Genomic DNA, 13,087 nt, shown 5'->3' on the forward strand with positions numbered 1-13,087 from the left:
ACAAAAGTGCTCTAATGTTGTAAAAAAAAAAATGATGCTCCTGAAGCTTTAAATGCTGCTTCAAAATCTCTGTGTAGAAACCTCTGTCTGTTGCTTCTTCTATTCAGCAGTGGCTCTGCTGTAGACCAAAGCGATTGAAAGCATTATACAACTGACTGAATCAGGATGATCAATTATACACACAAGCCATGCACTTCAAAGTGAATGCACTATAATCCTATAAGTGAATTTGCTACAATCCCTTATTTTCTTTCAGAAAAGGCTGATACTGCACAGCCCTTCTTATTTCTCCCCAAAGCTCACTCAAAATGCTTCTGTATAGTGTCTTCAGAGTTACCTTCTAGGCTTTTCTGTAGCTGCCCATATCTTATTGGGCATTATTTTTATATATTCTTACATTTTGATGGCCATCTTATTTTGATGGCCATCTAGAAGGCTAAAGAGGTGGGACCCTACAATATTACCAGAGGAAGATGTTGCATAATACAATACAATAGCAGATTTGGAAGACCCCCAAAGTCCCTTCCAACATAAGTCTAACTGCTATTGCTATTGCTAATGTCTTATGTTGATTCTGTAAACCGCTTAGAGAGGGCTGAAAGCCCCATGAAGCGGTATATAAGTCTAACTGCTATTGTTAAGATGTATTGGGACTGCAATTTCCCAGAATAGGGAATAGCAGAAACTTTTTGGAATCTCAAAGAACTTGGATGGTATAAAGACAGTGAGGGGTATTTTGTAGTGACTTTAGAAGTGGGAAAGACTTTAAAAGAGCCCGGCATTTTTATGACTTATTGTTTTATTTTACATTTTATTGATGTTCTGATACTTAAGAAGAGACTATTTGCTAATGAGTACCCATGTGCTTTATAGTCAGTGAAGCAATCTGAATATTGCTAACAGCTTCACATAAAGCTGATATTGGCAACGAATATGATCACTAGATGGCACTCCCTGATCCTCCATATATGGGGAGAATAAAGAGAATGTATGCATGCATTCTTGCATAATATAATAAATGCACAAGATGATAGCCCTTTAACATTTTACATAATTATTTTGAAGTTTAACCTTTTGTCATTTTTTAAAAATTTGTTGTTTTTTTTGGTACCAGCAAAATCATCAATATAACAGGATGGACCAACTACTCGCTGTGCGTGAAGTGATGCGAGTAATCTATTTGCACATCCATGACAGCTTAATTAAACATGTTTTGCCCAGTCAGTCCAACCCATAGAAATATGCGCACATATTGAATTTATTTCAAACAACTCTCTTCTTTTATAACCTTACTCTCTATGCTTATGAATACTATAAGGCAGCGGTCTCCACCCTTCCAGCTTGGGAGACCAGTGAGAGGAGGGGGGAGGAAAGAGGAGGGATCTGTGTGAGTGGCAGGCACATGTGCAAGTGTGCACAGCTTCATTTGCACATATAGTGGGCGCACATCACTTGTGCAAGTGGAGCTGTGCATGCCCATTTGCGCACCCCTTGCGTGTCTGGGGATTGGGGATCCCTGCTATAATGTATACCTGCATCCTCAAATACGTAATTCAGATGTGGCACTTTCAATGACCCAAAAGTCAAGTGCTTGATGTACATGTGTCAATCAGGTTTTAGGAAACACCTCTATAGGTCCTGTTTCTATGCTCAAATGAAGCTAGACCTTGACTAATGCAATACATCGACATCACTGATATCTCAAGTTGTAGGACTGATAAAACAAGGGGCATTTCCCCCCAAAAGAGTTTCAAATGACAAGTGTGGCATATGTTTGATGCTATTTTTAACTTTTATTATTTAATTGAAGCTGAATTGAAAGATGCAAAAATGAAAATAAATCTAAGAATTTAGAAAAAATTCATGAAGAGGGTAAAATGTTGAGTTCCCCCCTATTATTTCAAGATAAATGAATTAGCACAGGAGTATTTCATTCAGCCATAGCAATTTTTCTTTCTTCATAGCAATACAAACTATGTGATTCTTTTTTTGATTTTGCTATTTTTATAGGTTTTCATATGCAATATGGTAACAATCTAATTATATTCCAGATAACAAGGCTGCTCTAAAGGATAATAATATTCATATATTTATTGGAAGAAGAACTTGGTTGATAAGTGCATGAAAAGTTCTTCAAACCTAAACTACAAGATGAAGATTTTTTTTTGTTATTGCTATTATTCTAAATCTGCAATGGAATTCAATATGTTGTTTTATATCATAATCCCAATGTATAGAAAGAAGAAAATTTCAAACATAATACCCAAAGAAGTGTTGAATGGGGAAATATTTCTAATGATTATGTCAATATTGTTTTCTTGAGTACAGAAAATCATTAATATTAATAATATACATGTGATTTAATGTCTTTTATAGTGTAGTTAAGATGTTGGACTATGAGGAGAAAGTTCCTGTCACTAGTCTGTCCTCAGCCATGGAATATCTCTCTCTCTCTCTCTCTCTCTCTCTCTCTCTCTCTCTCTCTCTCTCTCTCTCTCTCTCTCTCTCTCTCTCATCTATCTATCTATCTATCTATCTATCTATCTATCTATCTATCTATCTATCTATCTATCTATCTATCTATCTATCTATCTATCTATTTCACTAGTCTGTCCTCAGCCATGGAATCAATCAATCTATCTATCTATCTATCTATCTATCTATCTATCTATCTATCTATCTATCTATCTATCTATCTATCTATCTATCTATCTATCTATCTATCTATCTATCTAATCTACCTACCTACCTACCTGGTGAGCCGGTGAGATTTGAACTGCAGAACTGCAGAACTGCAGTCAGCTGAAGTAGCCTGCAGTGCTGCATTTCACCACTGCGCCACCTCTGCTCTTCCAAGTGATGAGACAATGACAGGTTGTTTATTAGATCTTTAGCTCTGGATGGGACATCTCAAACAGGTTATATGATTTTGGCCATCATTTTACTGTCCATTTCTGTTTCTGCCCCAAATTTAAGATTGCACTAAAGGTAAAGGTTCCCCTCACACATATGTGCTGGTCGTTCCCAGCTCTAGGAGACAGTGCTCATCTCCGTTTCAAAGCCAAAGAACCAGAGCTGTACGAAGATGTCTCCATGGTCATGTGGCCGGCATGAATAAACACTGAAAGCACACAGAACGCTGTTCCCTTCCTACCAAAGGTGATCATATTTTTCTACTTGCATTTTTTACGTGCTTTCGAATTGCTAGGTTGGCAGAAGTTGGGACAACTAACAGGAGCTCACTCTGTTGCCCGGCACTAGGGATTTGAACCGCCGAACTGCCGACTTCTGATTGACAAGCTCAGTGTCTTAGCAACTGAGCTACCGTGTCCCTTTAAGATTGCACTAGAGATCTTAATATTTAGGAAACTACACAGGATAGATTGAAAGAATAATAATACGTACATAAAATAGTACAATCAGTTCCTTTTCCAGCTGAGTTAATTCTTTTTTTAAACAATTTTAAATGTTTGTAAAATTTTAGACTTTAAAGTATAAGAAAGGACCAAATAAAGCTGTTGTCAAACTATGATTTGACTATCAGTTTTAATTGTTAATTATTCCTATTGGCGAATTAACAAATTATTTGCAGCAGGCAACTAATTATTCTTTCCCCATTTTATCACGATAGGTGATTATAAAAAAATAATCTAGCAGATGAGACATTTTTGCAGATAAAACAAAGTCTCCAAATAGGCTTTTGGCAACAGTTAATTATGGACTTCATTTGGTAAGCCAACCACTTTTTGACAACTAATTAGAAACTACCTATAAGGTGCTGGTCTCAGGATATGAGAAATTAGCTGTTGTTGGGAAATGTCTTTTTTCTTTCTTTCTCCATTCTTGCAACACATTTTGTATCTATGATCTAATTGGACTGCAGTCTGGAGCATTTCCTCAGTGGTGTGTCTTTTATTACATCCACTGATATAACTAAGCTAGCACTTGAGTAATATGGAAAAGGATCATTGGTCTTCTTGGAACTGAAAAAAAAGTATCGGTTGGTTGGGCTTAATCTTAGCAGGGTCCCGTCCCCCCCCCCCCACGCACACTAGTGTAGGCTGGGCCAATAATTTCCTGAGGGACTGAGGTCAAAACCTATCAATTTACAAAAAGGGAAAGAAAACAACATCTGCTAATTATAGTCCAATTAGTCTATTGAGTGTTATGAATAAATATCCTGGACCAGAGGCAAAGAAATGAGTTTTCAGGCAGAATTCTATACAGGAGAAAGAATGGATAAATCTCATATGTAAGCTTTATTGACATGAAATTAACTTGTTGCATCAAGCTATGGAACAAAGTTGAAGTGACTTCCATGTATAAATGCTTTCTATTGCTTACAGTCTCTAAAGGCCATATGACAGGGTGTCAAACTGGTGGCCTGCGGGCCGAATGCGTCACACGCAGGCCACGCCCACCCTGGCTCCACAAAGGGAAAAAAAAACCATCATGAAACATCACGTGATGACAACGTGACACTGCGAGTTTGACACCTGGGCTACATGATAACACTTAGGGAAGTGTTACTTGACAACACAGGAAGCAGCCAGCTTTCTCATAAAGAATAAAACAAGAATGTATTTTTGGCTCCCATTTTGTTTAATTTTTATATTAAAGTCTTACACACAGACAGACCTATCACATTACAGCTAGTCCTCGACTTATGGCCACAACGTAGCAATTTTTTGTTGCTAAGCAAGAGAGTTGTTAAGTGAATTTTGTCCCATTTTATGAACTTTCTTGCCAAAGTTGTTAAGTGAATCATTGCAGGTGCAATGTTAGTAACATGATTGTTAAGTGAATCTGGCTTCCCCATTGACGTTGCTTGTCAGTAGGTCACAAAAAAGGGGACCATGTAACCCAAGGACACTGCAACCATCCTAAATACATGCCAATTGTCAAGCGTCTGAATTTTGATCACGTAACCATGAGGATGCTCCAACGGTTGCAAGTGTGGAAAAATGGTCACAGGTCACTTTTTCCCAGTGATGTTGTAACTTTGAACAATCACTAAATTAACTGTCGTAAGTTGAGGACTACCTATATTCCCTTCCAGGGTAGACACTTTATCCATACAATGCCTCATAAAAGTCTTTGGATTTCCATTCCCTTGCAGTGCCTTGCAGTTTGGTACCTAAGTTGTTGTGGCCCAGCAGGAGCCGTTGGAGCTGCCACCAGACTCCGACAGCGAGGGACCCTCTGAGTCGGCTCTGGAGGATGTGGAGGACCCTGGACAGGGTTCTGACTCTGAGCAGGGTGCAGAGAGGCTGGTTGGCCACCAGGAGGCACCTGAGCCTTGGAGCAGTGGGGAGGAGACAAGGGAGTGTGATCCAGACGTCATGCATTGGAGCAGTGGGGAGGAGACAAGGGAATTGTTCCTGGATGCCCGGCATTGAAGAGCTAATAGGCGTAAGGAACAGTTGCGCAGTTACAGGAGATAATTGCACTCAGCTGGTAGTAATTAGGCTCCTCTCAAGACTATAAAAGGAATGATTGTGCACACACCCTTTTGCAGGAGTCAACATATTCACTTGAGCTGGAGAACTCTTGGGCTACCTTGGCAGGCTAGATTTCTGCCAAGGTTAGTCTGTGCTGGATTGCTGGCAACGTCTTGTCTGTGCTGGATTGCTGGTAACGTCTTGTCTGTGCTGGCTTAATAGCAGTTAGACTTATATACCGCTTCATAGGGCTTTCAGCCCTCTCTAAGCAGTTTACAGAGTCAGCATATTGCCCCCAACAATCCGGGTCCTCATTTTACCCACCTTGGAAGGATGGAAGGCTGAGTCAACCTTGAGCCGGTGAGATTTGAACAGCCGAACTGCTGAACTGCAGTCAGCTGAAGTAGCCTGCAGTGCTGCACTCTAACCACTGTGCCACCTCGGCTCTTGGCTTGCTGCCAAGGTCCTGTCTGTGTGTCAATAAATGTTTGCAGTATCTTTGTCTCGGCGTGCTTTGGTGTAGGATGAGGGGGTGAGAACCCTAAGTAATGTTGGTATACAATGTGTGTACAGGTTTCTCACAAAACCACTGGAATGAAATGAGTCCCTGAACCTACTGTAAGGAATAACTTTTCAGGGGTGGGCTTCAAAATTTTTAGCAAGGGGTTCTCTGCCCGATTCTCTGCTGGATGTGTGTGGCAATGGTGGGCATGGCCTAGTCGGCTTCCTACACCATGGTGGGGAGTTTTCTCGAGCCTCTGGGAGGGCAAAAACCCTTCCTGGCCTTCAGAAAGGCCCTCTGGAGGCCAGAAACGCCTTACTGAACTTCTGGTAGGCCTGTTTTTTGCCCTCCCTGAGCCTCTGTGTGAACCCTGCACTTACCTGCATCGAAAACGGGCTGCATGGGGACTCCTGGGAAGGGCAGGGCAGGGTGGGCGAGGCCAGCCACAGTGGGATTTGGGAGTTCTCCAAACTGCACAGAAACTTTAGTTAGAGGTTTTCCTGAACCCCCAGCAGCCCACTCCTGCTTTTGATCAACAATTATTTTTTTAAAAAGTTACGGTTTTAGCCAAAAGATCGGTGAAATGAGTAAGACAAGTACACGGGATTCCAAACGGGCAAGTTAAGTTCTATGAATATTTATGACTCATCTTCCAAAACTAAAAATCATTTATTTACTTACTTATTTACATATATGCATATGCATGCATCCTATTCTAGTGACTGTATACTGGTTTCTGAAAGGAGCACATTAAACATCTTGTTAAAAAGAAAATTGTTGCTACTATTTTTAAGATTCTTTCAGATTAGCTGCAATTAAAAGTTTTGAGCTGATGGTTCTGTCTCAGTTGTTAGATGGGGCCCAATTATTCACTCACAAGTTTCCATGTTATTTCGACCAGTTTTATTTATAAATGAATACTTCCTCACTTAAGTTCAGTGACTGTTGCAAATTGCAATGCCACTGAATGAGATGAACTTATGAAGGGTTCTTACAGTTCTGGCATTCGCTGGCTGGGGAATTCTGGGAGTTGAAGTCCGGACATCTTCAAGTTGCCAAGGTTGAGAAACACTGGTATAGAATATTACATATAGAATGAAAAAAAGTCCCCATGGTCATGTGATTGTTTAGCAACCAACTCACAGTTCCGACATCACAAAATCCCCGTGGTCCAGTGCTGGGTTGCAGGTGGTACGCCCCGGTACGGGCGTATCGGAGCCAGCCCAGAGCACCGGATACCGTTCTGGTACGGTGCTCCAGAGGCCCCATCTGCCCGCTCTGGCTCCTTACCTGTGCTTTACACACACGCGCATGAGCAGCTGGAGTGTCACGGAGGCTTGTGGAAGCGCCGCAGGCAAGCATGATGCATGCGCACGCCGCACATGTGCACCCGCACACCACACACTTGCATGTGGGTGACACCGGGACCGTTCCAATGATACCAGTTGGAACGGAATCCAGAACCCACCACTGCCGTGGTCATATGATAGCAATAGCAATAGCAGTTAGACTTATATACCGCTTCATAGGGCTTTCAGCCCTCTCTAAGCGGTTTACAGAGTCAGCATATATTGCCCCCAACAACAATCCGGGTCCTCATTTTACCCACCTCGGAAGGATGGAAGGCTGAGTCAACCCTGAGCCGGTGAGATTTGAACCGCTGAACTGCTGATCTAGCAGTCAGCTGAAGTAGCCTGCAGTGCTGCATTTAACCACCGCGCCACTGTCACTTCAGCTTCTCACAAGCAGAATCCATAGGGAAGCCAGAAGGTACCATAAATGGTGATAACCCTCACCATGGAACACTGTGACCACACAGGTTTTGCCTAACAATGACAAGAAATGCTGCTATAGATTGCTGTGGACACATAACCACGTTGGGCCTTAAGATTGCATGGCTTAGCAATGGACTCCCTATATTTTTAAATTACATTTTCTTCTCTTGGTATATAATTATTTTTCCAGTTTTGTGCAGAGATGGATAGGCTCACGAAAGAACTAAAAGAGAAAGACGAATCTGAATCCTACTCCGTGTGGGATTTATTGTACAATTGGCTAGAGGAAAGGAGGGGGAAAGCAAAAAAGAAAGGAAGAACAAAACAACAAAACAACAGACAACTACAAAACTGGAAAAGGATTAAAAGACTGAAATATGAGATAGACTATAGCAAATAAATATTACACATAGAATGTATAGAACAGTGTTTCTCAACCTTGGCAACTTGAAGATGTCCGGACTTCAACTCCCAGAATTCTCCAGCCAGCGAATGCTGGCTGGGGAATTCTGGGAGTTGAAGTCCGGACATCTTCAAGTTGCCAAGGTTGAGAAACACTGGTATAGAATATTACATATAGAATTAAAAAAAATGTATGAAATAATGTAAAGAACAAATATGTAAAGTCATAGTTAAGAAAGATTTAATATATTATATACTTTACAAAATGACATAAATGTAGTAAAAACTGATATACATAGAACATATAGAATATTATATATATAGAATGAAATAATGTATGAAATAATGTAAATGCACAAATATATGAAGACAGAGTTAAAAAAGATGTATTGGTATAGATGAAACAGAGACAACAGATAGGTGGAAAATGTAATGTGCTGCAAAGATGTGAAGTTTGTACAAACAAAATAAAATGTATTAATTTTTTTTTTAAAAGCAATGGACTTCCTTATCCCAATTACTGTTGCTAAAGGGAGGACTATCAACATTACTTTCATACTCAAGTGATTTTATTCCTTTAAGCGTAGTCAAGTTTTGTAATATAATATATGGGATGGCAGCAGTTTGATTGACATGCTTACTTAATCAGCTAATTATTAATGTCATTGTGTAATGTGTTTTAGAGATTGCTCATTAACCATAATGGTCTATTTATGCACTCATAAGAATTACAGACCATTAGAAACAGTTTAGTCTGAACTTAAGAGAACATCGTTCCATTCACTATGCATACTAAATACAAGTTTAGGCTTGGAGTTTAGCTTTAGTTTCAAATGTGGTGTGAGTTTAGATATAAATATTTAACTCTTGGTTTAATTGGCTATTTAGTCCAGTTGGGTTAAGTCTGTTACTCTAATGGTTGATTAAGAATATAGGTGGAAAAGAGCCTCTATTCAAAAGTTTAGACTTACTGTATGGGTCCTCCCCCATATACTCTGGATTATGACAATGGTAAAAGGACTATAGTTAATGTGTAATTCTGTTTTTGAAAAGGCCACAAACTCAACTGTCCAAGAAAAATTGGAAGAGGGTTACCTCAATCATTCATTTGCCTAAAGCATGGGACTGTTTAATGCTTTATCTTCCATCCTACTAACAGTCAGATATCAAAACATGCTTTTACTCAGCCTGCCTGTGGACAGGACACTGAAGAATTAGAGATAGACATTATATTTCCATATTTTCCCTTTTGTCATTGTCATTTCAATTGTAATTACTTTTTTATTTTGGTAAACATCCAGGAAGAGATGAATTCATATTTGTCTGTTTTGCTGGATAAATATCCGTATTTTTCTAATAAAGTAACCACATTTTGTGCCACAGACAGTAGCTGTTCAAAGTTAATATATCTGGGCAGAAGATAAGTCAATATTACTTAAATCCTAAAGTGTCAGCTAGAGATGTATGTCTATTAAATCTGTGTGCTGGAGAAAGTGAATTGGATGCTCCTTTTTCCTTTGATTCATGCTTCATAGTATTGTCGGTTAAGAGAAACAAACGAAGAAGCACATAATCTTTTCTTATGTTCCCCGCTTATATTAGATTATTGACAGAAGACCAAGGCCAATATTCATTCTTTAGGACAGTGGTTCCCAAACTTGGCAACTTTAAGACTTGTGGACTTCAACTCCCAGAATTCTCCAGAGCTGGAGAATTCTGGGAGTTGAAGTCCACAAGTCTTAAAGTTGCCAAGTTTGGGAACCACTGCTTTAGGACATTGTCTGAGACATTAAGGTAAGCAACAAAAATTTGGATTATTTGCTGCAATTAAATATATAAACTAATTAGAGTCTTTAGTCTACTTTTCCAACCAGAAATCATTATTCTGCAGGTATTTCCTCCTTCAATTCATTTTGGCTATTACTCCTGTTCATTAAGTAGGATCATAGTGCAGTGTCAGGGGTGGGTTTCAACCGCTTCGCGGCGGTCCCTGCGAACCGGTTGGTCGGCGAACCCGGAAGTAAGTAACTTCCGGGAACGGTGATTGGCCCACCCGCCCGCCCGCGCTCCTTACCCAGTTTTGACGAGTTCTGCGCTTCCACGCATGCGCAGGACGCATATAGCGCCTGCCCGATCCTCCAGGAGCAGCTGGAGCATCGCACAGACGCTAGTACTCATGTGTGCGCCGCGCGTGTGCACGAGGACGCTGCCGGCCCCGTTCCAACCGAACCGGTTGGAATGGGGTGAGAAACCCACTCCTGTGCAGTGTCCTCTATTGATGGTGGCCTGGACATTTGGTAGTTAGGTTTCTAATGTTATGATACCCTTTCTAACTTTTTCTACTGAAATGGCCACTGTAAGTTACTGAAATGTAACTTCCTTACAGTTAGACTAACTTCACTCTTCTATTTTATAAGTATTTTGCAATACGAGTTCCTCTTTTCTTTTAAAAAAAAAAAGGCCCATAAGGTTGGGTTAATAATTTTGTTTACTATGCAGTTATGAAGCATATGTATAATTTGGCTCAAATAGTAGTAAGTTTTCATGTTACTAGAAAAAATGTTGACATTTTTTGAATGAAAACAGTGACTAGTTTTGGCTAACTTAATAAGTTTATTTTGGGATCTGCATCCCCTTGAATCCAGGCCACCATTGTGTTGGCACTGCTAATCTGAGTTTTTATAACTTAGTAGTATAATGCATGATAGTATTACACTAAGCTTGCAGCAAACAGCCAATAAATCCTTTCTCTTTGCTTTAAATTACTCTGCCTGCTAGGCGGACGGCACTCTGATGAACACCTACAGTGACATCTGGTAGATCTGAGAAAGTGATTTAAATTAATTCACATATTTAAATTTCGTAGCTCAAAATAAGAAATAATGCAATCATTTCAGTTAAGAATGAGAGGATTTTCATAATCTACATTGATCTACTCAAGCATAAATATCTATGCTATTTTGTAACCCAGTACAAAAGTAAATATACTATGACTTTTGAAATATTTTTTTTCTAAGCTTCAAAGATAAAATCAATTGCTAAATGACAGTCCTATAATAAAGCACTTCAATTTCCTATCCAAATGTTCATTTTCCTTTGAGACAAGTGCAAATTTGGAAATACTCTTTCATATATCCGGAACATTTATTTTGTAGCCTTCAAGCTATCCAACTATTTAAAGGTAAACTCCTCTGCATGTCTGCTGCATGAAAATTATCACTTATATGTAAAAATAAAGAGAACAATTCCAACTGTTTCTCTTAGATCTTATACAAAAAGTCAGCATATATGCCACCGAAGAAAGCTATCTTCTGAAACAGAAGAAGATTTAGAGCACATTGTATTATGGGGAAAAAAAATAGCTTTGTACCATACCTTTTTGCTCTTTTTCCTTGTTTTATTTTAGGGATTTATTGCGCTGCCCTTCTTTCTATGCTCCTGTCACTTATTGATGTTGCTACGGTTATAAGTAGATATTCATTCGACAGCTTGTCAAGCAGGAACTTCAGCAATTCTCTCTCTTCACCATCGCACGGTACCTTTAACCCAAAGGGAGGGGAAAATAAAAGAATAATTTATTTGTAAGTTAAGACCCATCGACTTTCAGGCAGGAAGGATCATCTGATACCTACAGGAGAATTTTTAATCTGATGACTTTTGAGTCCTTTCCCAATCAAGCATTAAATGCTGAATGGCTACAATGGCCCATGCAAGCTGCCATTCATGAGAAGGACGCGCATGGCACACAAGCCACTTGAGTGAACAATGAGAACAATTGAACACTGTTTTATTATGCCAAGATGATTGTAAATGCATAATGCATACATGGAGATAACGGCTCCCCAGCACCAATCTGAACAATATGGAAACAGGCTGTCCCAAAAACATTCAGGCTTGCAATTACGATTAAATTACTGTATATACTCTTTGTATCATGATGGAAAAGAAAGAGTAAACACAAAAGGAAAAAGGAAAACAGCTCTGTGGTTGGAAAGACGCAAAATTGCTCACTTAGAGGACAACAAAGTGTGATGGAGGCACACATCTTTTACATTAGACAAGTGTAAAGGATAGGCGGTTTCAAGACAGGACCCTTACTTGTCCCTGCTCTGACAAGTATACATGCAAGAATTCTCTACCTTCTGTAGTGTTGAAAAGACAGGTTCTTAACCTATTTATGGATAATGTTGTATCTTAAATAAAGTTCAGTCAGGATCTGAAACAAATATGCCAGGTGTCTATAAGACTGTAATCCACATACGGGCATTGCACTGATTTCCCCTTCCAAAAGATCAAGTAATACTCCTTGAGAAACTTCTCATTAATAGTAATGAAGGGGCTGGTTTCATATATTTGGACTTTAAATTCCGAAGCTTAGACAAAAGCATGATAGGTTTTATTTCCACTGGATTTCTTCTTGCAATTTTTTTTGGTGGTGGGGGCGGTTCCACCACAAAACCACGGTAGACTAAAGCGCGCTCGATGAAAGCGCGTACGTGACGTCATCACAGCGCGACGAAAACATTGCGCTGTGAGCGGTAAATTTAAAATTAAAGCGAAAACCTTACCCTAACCCCCCCAAACCTAACCCTAAACCTAACCCTAAGCCTAACCCTTAACCTAACCCTAAACCTAACCCTTAACCTAACGCTAAACCTAACGCTAACCCTTAACCTAACCCTAACCCTAACGCTTAACGTAACCCTAAACCTAACCCTAACCCTTAACCCTAAACCTAACCCTTACCTTTATGTGAATCGGCTTGCTTTAATTTAATTTTAATTTTAATTTAATTTATTTTTAATTTTATTTGTCGCGCTGCTGATGACGTCACGTACGCGCTTTCGTCGGGCGCGCTTTAGTCGACCGCGGTTTTGACGGGTCACGGGTGGGGGCAACCTTGGAATTCTTCCTTGTTCTCTTCTGCCTTGTCCGAAGGTGTGCGTGTTTGATCCTCCTTCTTTGCA

At 39.7% G+C, this 13,087-nt stretch overlaps 1 protein-coding gene across 1 annotated transcript in view; it reads right to left on the reverse strand.

Annotated features, from left to right (window-relative positions):
- CDH20 (cadherin 20) overlaps positions 1–11,654 on the reverse strand; it is a 75,465-nt gene extending 63,811 nt beyond the window's left edge. The window contains exon 1 of the mRNA XM_087707581.1: positions 11,496–11,654. The gene's annotated coding sequence lies outside the window, so the exon portion shown is untranslated. The remainder of the gene's footprint in view (positions 1–11,495) is intronic.
- Between the last annotated feature and the right edge of the window lie 1,433 nt (positions 11,655–13,087).

This window comes from Thamnophis sirtalis, unplaced genomic scaffold, assembly GCF_051295495.1.
Source record: "Thamnophis sirtalis isolate CommonGarterSnake01/CBP01778 unplaced genomic scaffold, rThaSir2_p1.2 scaffold_2, whole genome shotgun sequence".
NCBI lineage: Eukaryota > Metazoa > Chordata > Lepidosauria > Squamata > Natricidae > Thamnophis > Thamnophis sirtalis.